The sequence below is a fragment of the Falco naumanni genome, chromosome 7, assembly GCF_017639655.2.
Source record: "Falco naumanni isolate bFalNau1 chromosome 7, bFalNau1.pat, whole genome shotgun sequence".
NCBI classification, from domain to species: domain Eukaryota; kingdom Metazoa; phylum Chordata; class Aves; order Falconiformes; family Falconidae; genus Falco; species Falco naumanni.
Genome location: NC_054060.1, coordinates 12272370 through 12287143, shown reverse-complemented (window position 1 = coordinate 12287143; position 14774 = coordinate 12272370). Strand labels below are relative to the sequence as shown.

At 44.8% G+C, this 14774-nt stretch overlaps 1 long non-coding RNA gene across 1 annotated transcript; it reads right to left on the bottom strand.

The window, feature by feature from the left end:
- Positions 1-1096: 1096 nt before the first annotated feature.
- LOC121091910 lies at positions 1097-13914 on the bottom strand. The gene is made up of 2 exons (XR_005829081.1): positions 6535-13914; positions 1097-4815 (listed from the first exon to the last, which is right to left on the bottom strand). It is a non-coding gene; the product is annotated as an uncharacterized LOC121091910 (long non-coding RNA).
- Between the last annotated feature and the right edge of the window lie 860 nt (positions 13915-14774).

Genomic DNA, 14774 nt, shown 5'->3' with positions numbered 1-14774 from the left:
AGCAAATTAGATGTAAGCAATGCCAACGTGAGAAACAAAGGCGATTTTAGCTGTGCAAACACTCTTCCCCCACCTGAAGAGCAAAAAGTCAGCTGCTTCTCTCCAGGGAGATGCAGGTACAAACCCTCTGGGAATATGGAGATAATCCAAAACAGGCTCACTAGAAAAGCAGCAAGAGAAAGCAGCAGCTCCCCTGGCTGAGGATAAGAAATGTTTAAGGTAAGGAAAATAAAGCTGAATACACACATGAATGGCAGAATACCGAAGGAACCAGTATGTAGCAGCTATCCCCTTCTCCACCTTTCCTCTTCTGGTTGTCAATGGCATTGGCTGAAAACCAAACTCCTGGGCTTCGGGCAAAGCTCTTTGGGGTCTTTGGGTCTTAGAAATTCAATGAGAAATTTGGCCTGTTGCATTTGGTGAAAACCTAGTGTTTTATTGAAGAGGAGTCCTGTGGATTTTGGTAAGCTTTTCATCACCAACAGTGAAGGGCAGGACTTGCCTGTGCTTCCCAGGTGGGAAAGGAGGACCCTGAGGAAACTGTGTCGGGGGACAACAGATGGTCCCCATCACACTGCGGGATCTCCCTCCCTGCAGCGGGAACTGAGGTGGTTGTGAACAGCCACATAGAAATGAAACCCTGGGGTGGAGGAAGGAGAAGAGTGTGGGCAAACAGCTCTAGCACGGTGAAGATGGCCACAAACTCCCCCAGGTTGGTGCCCTGCCGCCCTGCACGGCCACGGGCAGTTTGCAGTGGGGGCACGGGGCAGGCCCGCTGCCCGTAACCGCTGCGTCTCTCTCATCTATAATCCCTTCCAGATGGGGTGGACTCACTTGCTGTGGACAGCGATGAAGCTGGAAGATGAAGCTGTTTCCAGCAGCCACCAACAGCACCGAGCACTCATTAGCGCTCCGCAAGCAGAAGCGGTCGATGCGGCGCCTGTTGATGAAGGTGGCCGTAAGCAGCAAGCAAAGCAAAGATAAAAATTATCAACGGAGGGAATTAGAGAAAGTTTCTCCATCTTCTGGCATGACAAAAGCAAGCACCTTCCACATCTAAAAAAAAGGCATTTTGTGACTGCAATCACACAAGTCAGAAGTTCATAAGCTTTTATTGATGGCTCAGACAAGAAAACCGAATGCAATTAGTGAACGCTACAGAGTCAAATCGGGAACGCCCTATCTTTCCAACAACGTGTAAGTACGTAAAGCTAAATCAACTGTTTTGTGATTTTGGAAGTACAGTGGGTTGAAACATATTTCAAAGGAATTAACACGGCCAAACTAATGCATTGTAATGTGTCAGGCCAATGAACCACATGGCTAGAGAGCGAAGAGTGAGAATTTAGCTCACGGGGAACCAGTGTCTCAGCTTTTCCTGCTGTGCTCCACAAATCCTCTTATTCAAACACAGGGGTAGTTAAGATTAGTATTTCTATTTTCTGTTCCTAGCTATTTGGGTTGGGGCACTTTTCCCTTCATAGTGCAGCATGGGAATCACACCGCATATTATAACACCACTGTAAAGAGAAAAAACGTAGTTATTCAGTGGTATGGTCATGACCATTGGAGAAAAAGGTTCACCCTCTTCTCTCTCTACTCCCTTTTAGCCTCCAGATATGGCCAGAAGGAAGATTCACTTGAAAAATGCAGCAGCTCTTTGTGTTGCGAACTGCTTGAAATAAAACTTACCTGCCTTTGCCTATGTTTGCAGTTTAAAATGGATCTGTATTTAAACTAAATGAAATATTTACCAAAATTATTATGAACATTTTTCATTTGCATAAGTCAATGAATTATATCTTTAATGCTGTTTCAAGGACTGGCACATTTTTTGCAATGAGAAGTCATGTTTAGGCAATACTAATTTTTCATATAGTTAAAAATCAGCTGGTTTTGGCAGAACAATTAGCATCAGACAAATATTCAAAGCAGTTCTGACAGTTTCTCATTATTGATAAATACTAGACTCTCAGTTTTTAAGACTTTTGCCAATTACTAAGAAACTCCAGCATTCAGCTCTGCATTGCTAAAGCTCAGACCTACCTTCTGATGCAGTGGGGAAAATAAATCCCTGAGAGAAACCTGTTGCTGTCAACAGAGACACCAGAAGAGAGGAAAAAGGGGAGAAGAACAAACACATTTAGAAATGGGAATATCCACAAGAAAGCCAAACTCGCAACTGGTATAATTTGCTCTCTGTCTCCAAAGCCCATGGAGCATCATCGTGTCCCAGCAGCTGAGAGTTTGCCCACACTGCCATGCTCAAAGCCACACAGCAGAATGCTGGATTCCCTGCTCTACACACAGTATTTCTTCTCTGGCAGCTACTCTGTCTGTTGTCATGCTACAGCATCTGAATTTGCTGGTGTGCTGCCAGAAAGGATGTTTTCTTCTCCGGTTGGAGAAACAGTTGTCTTCCAGCTGATCCTTGATCTACTGAGCATTAGCTGAGGTGTCCTCCAAAGATAGAAACCCCCCTAGGAAACAGTTTTTTGTCAGCCTTTGTCTGAAAAGGTGGTTCAAACTCTCTGATCCAGCTGTGGGCAGCAGCTTTTGGCCCCAAACCTTCTGTTCTTGTGCTCGTTTGAATGTGAGCCTCACAGGGAGACCTTATATATTTACATTGTCCCAGTGTTGTCCTTTGCTGTAGGAAATTATGGTGGTAATAGCACCAGAAATGCTTTTTTCCCAGCACCGTTTATTACATATTGTTGTCAGACTCCCTGCCTTAGCTTTCTAAAGGGAAGAGGTGCTTTAGAGTACAACAGCAGCATGGTAGCATTAGGGATGCTGGAATAATCTTTCTAATTGATCTTGGAAGAGGTGGGCAGTGATTTCCTTTGAGTGATTTTCATTAGCTGAGCTCTTTGTTATTGCTTGGGTGTGGGTTATGAATATAACAGTTTTCACATGAGTGTACCTTCAGTTCAAACACAGTTCAAACACAATATAATCTGCTTCAATAAAGAGGTGGAAGAATGCAGTTTTCAGTAGCATTTTTATTAAGTACTGGCAAACCCTTATGCATGTTAATGCTTGATAAAAATACAGCTGACCCAGATGCAAAACACTGTGGTGAGTTAAGGCATATGACAGGTGAAGCAAAATATATTCAGTACCACCTGACACCCACCATTCCCGCAAACTCAGTTCACACACACAGGGAAGTGGGAGGGGAGCCTGTGCTCCTCAACATGTTAAATTTTGACCATCCACTTTTCAAAAAATGTTATTTCACCGCAGAAAAGCTATCTAAAAAACTCCATAGAGTAACTGGATTAGACATCTGCACGAGGATTTATGTTGTACTGTTGTTGAAGTTATTTTGTGGGAACGCGTTGATAATGGATCATTTCATATCCACATTTACAAATACAGGCAGAAGAATGAAAAATTAGATGCTCTTATGGCCTGTATATGCTAAAACCACAACTGTGAGTTGGCAGTTACGGTTTCTTGCTATTTGACACACTAGTTTTCTTTATCCACTTTTGGTTATATATGTAACCTACACAAAGATGAGCTTAGGAAACCACTTGGTTAAGCAACCAGCTGTGTGTCCTTGACCATAAACAGTGGAGAACATGAGCAACCGCCCACCTTGCATGACAGTTCTGTGATCGCTTTAAATTGATGTAGGCTGGCCTTGCCACCGAAACAGCCGTTCCTGTCCTGCCCTGCTTCATCCTGTCACATCCATTTGTTTCAGCACAAGCACCTCTACAGCTGCGTAGCAAAGCAGAGCAAGGGATCTGATCCAGATTCAAACTAACCTGCTGAAAACCAACAACTCTGGCTTATGGTGATGGTGGCCCTAAGGGATTAGGAAAGGTGTTATTCCATCTTGTAAGAAAATCTCACAGGATCTTCCCAAATTTACTGTAGTGCAGCATTTTTCATGCCTGTAAAAGTAAGATATTTCTATTGAAGCAGTAAATAATAATCCTTCTGCAAAACCACCTCAGGTTCCCTGTTGTCATTGTACATTTTGTACGACAGTGCTCATTTCAGAGCGCTGGGGCAAACCTGAAATCTGATGTGGTGCGAACTAAGCGCAGCTTCCCCAGCTTCTCAGGGTTGGTGCCGATTTCACTGGGGACATGCAATCGTGCAGCGCCTGGCACGTGAACGTGAGACTACGCCCTTCGTCCAAGGCACTCACTTGTGACTGAAGCCACCCTGGGATAAAATCCATGGATTTCACAGGGTTACACCAACAAATGCCCTTCAGCCCAGGAGCTGGATGACAATACAAACAGCCTGAGTTGCAAAAGCAAACAGAATCAGTGAGCAGTTCAGAGATGCTCTTTCAAACAGTTGTTTTTGCTACATTACCTCATCGCCGTTTTTATTCTTTTTAGACTGTGCTGTTATGACGCTGTCATATAGGGTCATTTCAGGTTTGCAAGGAATAGCATTGGAAATGGGAGGAGGGAGATATTTTTAGGTCTACTGAGGAAGACATGAGTAAGCATGGGTGTTTACAGTAAGGCTAAAGAATGGTACAAGGAGGAAACATGAAAATAAAAAGATGTTGCTACACATCTTTCCCTGATCTTACCACCCATAATAGCAAATCCAGATCACTCTGGCAGGCAGAGCTGTGAGGGGAATGGAGTTGAATTTAACTCCACCACGTGTGACCCGCTCTGCTGGACCCAGCTACTTTTGGCTGTGGCAGAGAGCGATGCTTCCACCGGGGGTCCCAGAAGGGATCCATCAAATGAGGACTTTCTGGGAAAGATGGTGGAGCACCATGGTATTCCTCCTGCTGTGCTGAAACGAAGCCAACATTTGCCAGTTGACTTCAGCCTGTAGAAGAGAGAGGTACTGTGTGAGAACCACCGAAGCACAAAACACAACCTGCCCCCACATCCCTAACAGTCACTAACAATTAGTTACACAGGTTGGGAAATTATTCTGCCTCAAATTCATACCTTTGTGAAAACAACTAATTCTTATACCCTTGGTGGCAGACTTGTTAAAGTCACTCCTCCATACATCCACTTTCTCACCCATTTGCTCTTTCTCTTTCCACCCACAACCAATTACTCCCATGGCACCGACTGCACTGCGGAGAGCTGCCGTACACTGCACTAGATGGATAGGTCAAACAGCTAAAGGTCAGAAAAAACTCTCTGGGATTATTATTTTTTTGTGGGTGGGTAGGGGTGGGTGTTAATTCTAACATAATTCTAATCTTCAGAAATCTGGTTTTGAAAGCAGCCACAAAACCCCACCAACATCACTAAGTGGGGAAGTCTGGTAGGGCAGGACAGCCTGAAGTCAGCTCTGCAGCTGAGGCCAGTGTGGACCTGCCCCCTAAATTTCATCCAAACTCCCTCCCCAGCACAGTGAGTCCATAGAAAAACCAGTGCCAGTCAACATCGATCATAACACTACTACAAATAACACGCTCTGCCCACGATAGAGCAGGGGCAGGGGAGCACAGTGTTTTCTTGGGGGCAGTGGACAAGCCAGTACACGTAGTTTCTTGCTTGTGTCAAGTTTTCACTGTGCTGCTTAATCAGGACTGCTTTATATTGCTGCAAGCAGGGACTGTGGGAATGGGGGATGTGCTAGTGCTTTTGCTGCATTCCTGCTGCAGGGATACTGTACCGGTTACATGCAAAATTCTTTTCCCCACAATGACACCAAGAAACAGGGATTTTAATGCTTGACAGTATTTTTACTGTGCCACTGAGAGTACGTGCAAGGGCAAAAGCAGCTCAGTTCAATTTGTGTTATTTAGGAACTACTCGAAACGCTGTTATAGGACTATGCACTGTAATTAGGCATGAGATCAGAAGAGCTCCCAATACAATAAATATCTTATTTCTGAAAACATCTTTTCCTGTTCATTAGGAAAAGCAAGTGTTAAGCAAGTAATCTGTCTCTTCAGTGCAATTCCAACACAATATATGTCATGACTTGTCTTACAAAATGAATTACCGGGCTTGCTGATAAGGCTTCATTTTACTAATAGTAAAGTGGCTCCATACACCCAACAGGGCTTTGTTAAGATGGAAGCATATTGTAGCACTAATGAAGCATGAGTTCAGCGTAATTAACAGGATGGCAACAGCAATCATACAGCCTTTTCATTTACTTTTATACATTCTGTCAGAGTAACAAAGTTGTGTTTGACACTGCTGGAACCCTCTGGCTTTGCTCCCTATTTGCACGCCTGCTAATCCTGCTGCTTTGTTCAGACAGGCCGGGATCCAGCCCAACGCTAAGCCCGTATAATCATAGATAATAAGGCAGGGCCCCCGGGCAAGCGCACCGCTCATCCGCCCACCTGCCAGCTCCCACTCCTCACATTTAACTTCCAGCACGAGAGCCGATCCCTCGCAATCAGCAGGGCCGCTCACCAGTTTCCAGCTCAGTACATACTAAAGTGCTTTACTGGATTAGGGCCATTCTTCCATTGTAAGAGGAAGAGTCACAGGCAAAATTTACTTGTCTGAATAACCTATTTCGCCCATGTTGGAACACAATAGCATTTTCATTACCCACTTCGCAGCTCACCTGAATGAATGGGAAAGGCTCCCTGCCTCCAGCTGCTCTTTCATTTGGACTTGTAGGCTGAGCCTGTGAAGGGCAGTCCAGGGTACACCACTGGTGAGTTATTTGTGTCTGATGTGGGCATGACAGAAGAGATGTCCAGACAGAAACTAAGTTTGTTTCATTAATTTCAACGTGTTCTGTGCAATCTTTCATTTGAAGTGCTGAAAATAAGCCCGCAGATGGGGAGCCACAGATCCTCTGCCTTGGCCTGGCTCCAGCTAGGGTAATTACATGCCGTCTGGCTGAATCCCCTCACATGGCTTCAAATGGAAAAGTCATTCTCCACTTTTCCTCCTGAAATACTGCAATGTAGCGCAGCAGTCGCACAACGGCAGCTAAGCAGTACCTGCAGTTCAGCAGCGGTGGGAACCATCTCTTAGGGACTAAATAAAGGCTGAATTCCTTCAGTAACCACCACAGCTCCCCTAGAGAAGACTGTCCTACTTCAGGCTATGGCTCCTGGCCCGTAAGAGCTTCCAGATGGCTCAAAATGTAGGTGTGCAGACAAGGCTGGCGGGAGGGTTCGCGCAGAGATACCCATTATACCATACAGTTTGGGGGAAAGTTCATTTACAATTGTGAAATAAGGAGATCTGACTGCAGAAGGTCACCTTTCCACTTCGTTATAGTTGGTAACTAGCACAAGGATGTTCTCTGGTGCAGCCCTGCTGTCAGTCACTTGGCACATCCTCTCCACAGCAACTTCTCCAAAATCATTCAAGATCTACACACGACTCAAGCCCAGAGATTGGCCATCTCCCACCTTCAGAATGAGTTTGTTGTTCCTTGGTTGAAGTATATCGTACACTACATTTTTACATAGAGTAACTTCATAAGCAGCGGGAAAAGAGATGAAGGAAGTTGTGATCAAAGTCTTCAGTAAGACTACAGTCACTGAGGGCATCTAACAAGTTGCCAGATTTTGCTCGTGTTCAAAAGTGTTCTTCAGAAGCTGCATTTTTGTTTGATCACACATTTAAGTAAAACAGATCACAGCAGCAGAACTTATTCTTGAAGAATTGTATTCAGTTCTACCACTTAAAACCTATGGCAAACTGATAGGAGTAGAAAAGATAACCCACTGTTATTGGGGAAAACCCGAATAAAACGAAATTCAGGCAGGAAGGCCAGACAGCTGCATAGACTGACAACGTGTAGGGAAATATCTCTCTTGACTAATGCGTTTCAAGTCTCACAGTTACTACTGTTTTGACTTTTATTTGCATTTTATCTGCAACATTTCTGAAATACAAAGAGTTGATTCCTGCAGCCTTGGCACTTCATAGGCTTGGCAAGTCTTGGCAATATCACCTCAGCTTCCTGCAAATATCAACATCATAAACTCACCTCTTCCCACTGGTACCAGCAGACAAGCCCCATACTGAATAAAACCAGGCACTAGATTACCCTCTTACTGCTAAAGGTTTGTAGAGGAATTGTTCCAGATCAGAGATACATGATGATAAAGTAATACATTGCCATGCTGTCCTTTAAACTTGCCCTAAACATAGCTCTTCAGTTTCCAGGATGTTCTTTCCCTTCCATGATTACAATCCAACTAAAAAAGATACAATTCATTTGTACGTAGTGAAAAATAATTCTTGTGTACTACTTTGTCACAGAATAACAGGAAAACCTCATTCTCTGGTTAGTTTTTTTCATTACTTTCATGGTACAGCAGAAATGCCTGCAGTGAAAGCAAGATGAACAGCTCCAAAAATATTAGTCACTTAAAGGGTCAAAACCCCCATGAAGAACAATTGCTTTCCAAGTGCTTCAGTTCATACTAACCTTCCAGGAAAGGAGCATGACAAGTTTTTGCTAAGTATGGCACAAAAGCAGAGCTCAGGAACGCTCAGGACATTTTCAGCAGCAGGCCCTGACACAACATACATCTTTATTTGCAGGTATCTTCCCCCACATCTGGGCGACAAAGGAGTGCTGGGGAAGATCCTGAAAACAGAAGAAACTGATGTAGGAACAGAACGTACTAATATATTACAATGAAGCCTTTTACAAATGGATGTCAAACCATTTTTGTTGAGCTGAGAGAAATATTCAGGATAGGAAACCTCATTAGAAATGAAAAACTTTGAGGCAAAATGTGTGCAAGATCAAGACACAGAAAAATAGTGACAAAATGGCTTTATTAGCCCAGGGAACATAGCACCATCAGCAACAAATATGTTGCATGTCTATATTTATATTCCAAACAATGTTATTTCCCGTAAATCACTGGTTCTACATTTGGCTGGGTTTTCTTCTTTTTTCTGAAATAAATCATATCCATTAACATAACAGCATAGGACATGTTCCCATGCATCGGCAAAGTGTGCCTTTCAAATCCATCTAGATACCCCACTCCCTGGACATTTTGATTTATGTGGCAGTGACATTCTCACAGCGTCATTATCAAATCACATGCAAAATAACTGGTTTTCTCACCAAATGCTGCCTGTGCAGATGGAGCTAGCAGGTCCATGGCTGAGGGAAGAAGAAGAATATGAGCTATCGTGGATGCCATAAGAGCATGCAGGGCTGGCTGGATCCGAGGACAGTCCCCACGACACAGAGTGCAGGTGCCCCAGAGAGCATTTTGGGTGAAATACTGCCTCTTCAGAAGCCCTGGGAAGTTGGACTTCAGTGGCACCAGGATTCCACCCTTGTAACTGAAAAGGCACTGATTTTCCTGTTTTACCTATTTTTTCGAGAAAATAAAGCATTTGCTCGCTCTCGCTCTCTCCTTACCTTAGGGGGGGAAATAATAAGTAACACTGAAAATACTATTGGAAAAACATTGGAAGTAGAAGTGGGAAAGGTTAATCAATTAATGTTTTAATAAGAGCTCCTGCTCTAGACATTCATATACATTTCAGCACATGTTAAAATACTCTGCAGTTCATCAGTCCTCCTTTGGCCCAAAGTAACAACCATGCTGGGACAGGTAACCCAGGTCCCCCACGCCCAGGTGCTGGGAGCTGAGGTTTCCTCATCCCTTCTTCCAAGCAAGCAAGTCCCCTGCTGAGCTCCCCTCCTGCCTTACGCTGACCCAGCTCCACTGGAGTAGGTAGACCATCAGGAGAAACTGTTGGTTGTTATCTCAGCTCTTTCACTTTGAAACCAGATTTCAAGTGGGAAGCAGCCAGGGCAGAGAGAAATGGGGGACAGTTACTGCAAGGACAAAACCCTGCTGCAGTGGGTGCGATGGAGCAAGCTGACCCATCCCATCGCTCACCAGCAGCATCAACATGAACTCCTGCAAGGAAAACAATAGGGGAAAAGGCATTCAAGCTCTTTTTAGAAAAGATCTTCCCTTTTTCTGAATTTCACAGCCCTCTCTCTTTGCTCTCACTCTTTTTCAGGTAGTTGATAAAGGAGTTTTCCCCTTCACCCGCAGCTGGAAATGAGAAACCAACAGGAAAATCCTTGTTGCCAGCAAATGGCTCAAAGACTTCCCCAGCTAGGGACCAGCCAGGGTAGGGAGATTACAGTAGCCAGCATCAACAGATTTGCATATTCAAACACTGTAATTGAGGAATAAGCAGTAATGCCATTATGCAAATCCCCAGGCCCTGAGTGGCTGACGACAGAGATCAGCATACAGCATCCTTACTGACATAAGTACCCATGCTGACAATGAGGCAGCACAGGGGCAGGAGCAACCAAGGAGCAGGGAACTGCTGTATGGGAGGAAAAGGCACTATAATTCATGAGTAACTAACTGTGCTCAGCCCTGAACTCTGGCGGCTGGGGCACCTCCTTCCCACCTCAATAATAGATATATTTGAGCTCACAGTGCTCTTCTGGGTCCGTGGTGAGCTAGAGAAAAAATTATTGCCCGCAACTGAAGAAAGGCCATAGAAGTATATCAATAAAACAACATCCTTTCATGTGCTACCAGTGAGCTAAGCAGCCATCATCATGGATCCTTTCTTATTTTTTTCTTAACCCATCTCAACCTCCTCATCAGCAGAATTGAATTTGAGGAGGCGTATTTCATCCAACAGATTAATTCTTCATCAACTCTGCCTGTGAACTTATGTTTCAAGGTCAACAAAGGTTATGGAGAAATGAGGAGTTCAACTGGCGCATTTAAAAGCAATCAGTAATTATAGCAACATTTTTTGCTTAAAATATCTGAAATACAGCCATGCTTCCAGAGGGATTCTGTTCAAGTCTGTCACAGGTTATTTTCCACAATATATGGCTGACTCTGCACCAGCAACTCAGTTCACCTTGATTCATTAATAACTATCCCTCACTTCCTACTGTAAATACAATTCTAAACATATGGGAGAGAATTTATAGTGAATTAAGGTTGTACATTATCACCATGATTAGCTGCGTTTGTTACCCAGCAGATGTCTGGGTAGTAAAAAAACCCCATGAGTACAGTATCCTGGAGTTTCCCAATTTCTTAGTAGCTGGTCCAAGAATTTCTCATTCCTGCTGTGCTCTGATCCTGGTGGCCCAGAGCAGATGCTCGCTGTCTGCCTGTCTCCTGCAGCACTAATCCCACTCTCCCCACGCTGCAATCCCAGCAGAGCATCGCGCTTCCCCTGCTTTTCTCTCTCCTCTCAACCCCCACCCACCCCCAAAGCTTTCCTGGTGATGTTCATCATTCTCATAATACCAAAACACTTTGACCAGCTGAGCCAAATACCTCCCAGGCATTGTATCGCTGATTACCACCAGAGGTACAAATCTGATGATGGATCTGGTTATAACTAGCTGTGATACCTGTAATGCCATTGTAAGCATCAAGACGATGCCTGTAAGATATCCCAGCCTGTGTCTGGCCCCTCTTTTCCAGAGCACCTCATGACCACACAGCCAGGGAAAAGCTCTGTTCTAAGAAAAAGCCTGCAGAGAGACATGACGAATAGCTGGCACGAAACTAAAGCCCACAGAGATCAAATGACTTGTCCCAAAACATGGAAGACATGCAGTACTGCCTTGACAGCTTTCACAAGATTACCTTTCCCCCTGCACCGGTTCCTCCATCCCAGGGATACCTTGCTTTTGTCAGATCATGTCTTCCAGCAGAGAGAAAAAACGTGTCACTGCCCCCACAAAGGCTTTTGCTCCTAGAGGCTAAGGCACTGTAGATGCTCCCATACACAAACAGATATTTTTGTCCTCCATCAGATCTTTGCAGGCAGCCGTCACTGACCACTCTGCCCAGCTACTGCTCGATGTAAGCACTGGGTCTGTTGTGGTTGGAGCCCATTTTGTGGGACCAGTGGGCTCATGCATGGTGTAACTTGGACTGAGCCACCAGACGTTCACCTGCCCTGGAGCTCCAGTACATCTCAGCCCGTCAACACTTCATACTTTCAAGTCCCGAGGGGTTGGGTTTTTACCTCTAACAGCAACGATCTTGCACGTACCCCAAACACCAAGTTATTATACAAGACCACAAGCACTCTGTTTTCTTCTGGCTGTCAGACAAAATTTTGAAGAAGAAAACAAGCACTGTCAGACACCGTCCAAATTCCTCTCTCATCACCCTGAAAATATTCCTCTGATATCTTCTCTTCAACCAGCATAGTAAGAATAGATAATGTCATTAATTTACCATTTACTGAACCGTTATTGTTCACTCACTTCCAAATAGCACAGGGTATAAATCACAGGGTAGCACAAACTTCCAGTTCAGCCTCTCCAGACCACAGTCATGGTTAAGAGGCACAGTGCTAATGCGCGGCATTCGGAGACATCTGCTTCTGAACCTTAACTGAACTAAATGTCACGCAAAGGAGCCGATACCCAACTGAACCAACTCACAAGGCTAAGATTTTCAAGGCTCTAGTTGCATAAGTAAAAATACAGAAAAATATGTATCTGCATGTTGCGTGTGTACCCTTTTTTAACCATTACCTGGCAAACTCTTCAAGGCAGGGCTGTTTCTAGGAATTAAGTGCCATAAGGTGAGCAAAGTGTGAGCCCTGCTGTATCGAACAGCCATTAGCCATACTAGAAACTGCACCATAACATTAATTTTGCAGCTACAAGACGCTGGCCTTCAACAGAATTAATGCATGTGCACACATTTGCTACACAGTCATAAATTCTAGTAATGCAATTTTATGAGCCTCTTAAAAAGTAACCATTGGAAAAAAACAACAACAACAAAAAAATAGTAACAGGAAAGGCAGGGTAAAGTTCAACAGTAATATTTCTTTACCAAGACAAGGAAAGAAGACAAATGACTCGGCCTCCTTAGTTCCCCCCCTCTCCCCCACCATTACTTGGGGGAAAACACACAGCACAATACAGATTTGTTTTATTGTATTAAGTGTATCAGCCTGGCAGGACTGCAGCTCAGGAGGATTTTTCAGTACAAGTGGAGATCCGTCTGTCACTAAAGCAGAGGTTACAGCACAGCTTTTCAATAGGGACCAGACTCCCCAGTGTTTCCAGGGACAGGCAGAATAATTAGCATTTCTCTCGTCCCTCTCCCAGATCAGGCTGTTTTACCGTACGTAATCCCTTCTTTTCCCCTCTTCCAGGGGGGACACCTGCCGCTGTGGACACAGGCTGGAGCCCCCCCACCACGTGCTGGGGGACAACATGCAGACAGCACACCACGTACAGGCTCAAAATAAGCGTAGAGAGAGAAATAAGAGTAAAGAGAGAAATTTTGTTGTGGATAGCAGGATTTTACATTTTTAAGCACCAGCAATCAGAACTGCATGTCCTTACCTGAGCAGTTCACCCATTTATTTTCACCCTTAATAAACAAAATCAGTTTTCAGCCCTCTGGTTGCAGAGACTGGCCTGGAAATGCAACTCCCTCAAAGCCCAACATGAAAGCAAATGGGAATCATCTTCACAACCCTGCCATTTCCAGCGTGATCTCATGACGTCTGGTCTCATGATGGGGCTGGGTGAGATGGAGCACCAGGTCGCATTTCCTTAAGTGCTGCCAACCCCACCAGCTGGACAAGGAGAACTCAGACCTCAGGGGAGTGTTTTAACTGAGGCCAAAGCATCAACGTCTGGCAGAAAATTCCCTGTATTTACTGAGGAAATCTGGTTAGCTTTGAGAAAAGGCAGGATCTGAGCCTGCACTGTGTGTCCAGAGACCTGCTTGGTGTCTCCGAGGAGGCACTGTGGGAAGGCAGGGAGAAACAGGATCGGGGATGGGTAATTGCTGCCACAAAGCTCTTCATTTCTAAAAGCCTCCAGCTTCAGCAGCAACCGTCTCTCCAGACACCCACCATTTTCTCAGATCTACACTGCATTAAGCCTTGGGGACAGCTTCCCCGGTCTGGCAGTGAGTTCATAGAATTACAGAATCACAGAATCATTTAGGTTGGAAAAGATCATCAAGTCTAACTCTTGGCCCAGGACTGCCAAATCCACCGCTAAACCATGTCCCTAAGCACCGCATCTATAGGTCTTTTAAATGCTTCCAGGGATGGTGACTCCACCACCTCCCTGGGCAGCCTGTTCCACTGCTTGACTGCCTTTTCAGTGAAGAAATTTTTCCAATATAAACCTCCCCTGGGGCAACTTGAGGCCGTTTCCTCTGTCCTGTCACTTGTGACCTGGGAGAAGAGACCGTCCCACCCTTGCTGCAGCCCCTTGCAGCAGCTGTGGGGAGCGATAAGGTCCCCCCTGAGCCCCCTCCTCTCCAGGTTGAACACCCCCAGGTCCCTCAGCTGCTCCCCATGGGACTTCTTCTCTAGACCCTTCACCACTTTGTTGCACAAGAGTTTTGCACATCTCCCCGCATTCACTGCTGCTCCACCAGGACCAGCAGTGGCCAGTGTGGTACCGTCTATGGGCCAAGCACAGCTGCTTTCCTGTGCTGGACTCATCCAGGACTGTTAACTAGTCTAATGGTCTAATCTAACTAACTGCTGCTTTCAAAAGAGCTTATAACATTAGATCTGTAATTCCCCCCTCCAAGCAATGTCACAACACTCTCCTACATGTAGTTTGTGCTAAATTGCAGAAAACAAATCAAACCAAATGGAACTTACTTATGGGAGGAACTTGGCTGCTGACAGCCCACTTCTTTCTTTTTTGAAGATTTTGCTCCATTTTCTAGGAGAACATCGTAGATTTACATAACAGCCTGCAAGATATCCTGTGGTCCATGGTCTCAGAAGTCATCCAAAGTAACCAAGCTTGCTGGAGAACTACTAGCAGAACAGCATTTTACAAGATATAGTGCTCTTTCCTGAAACAAT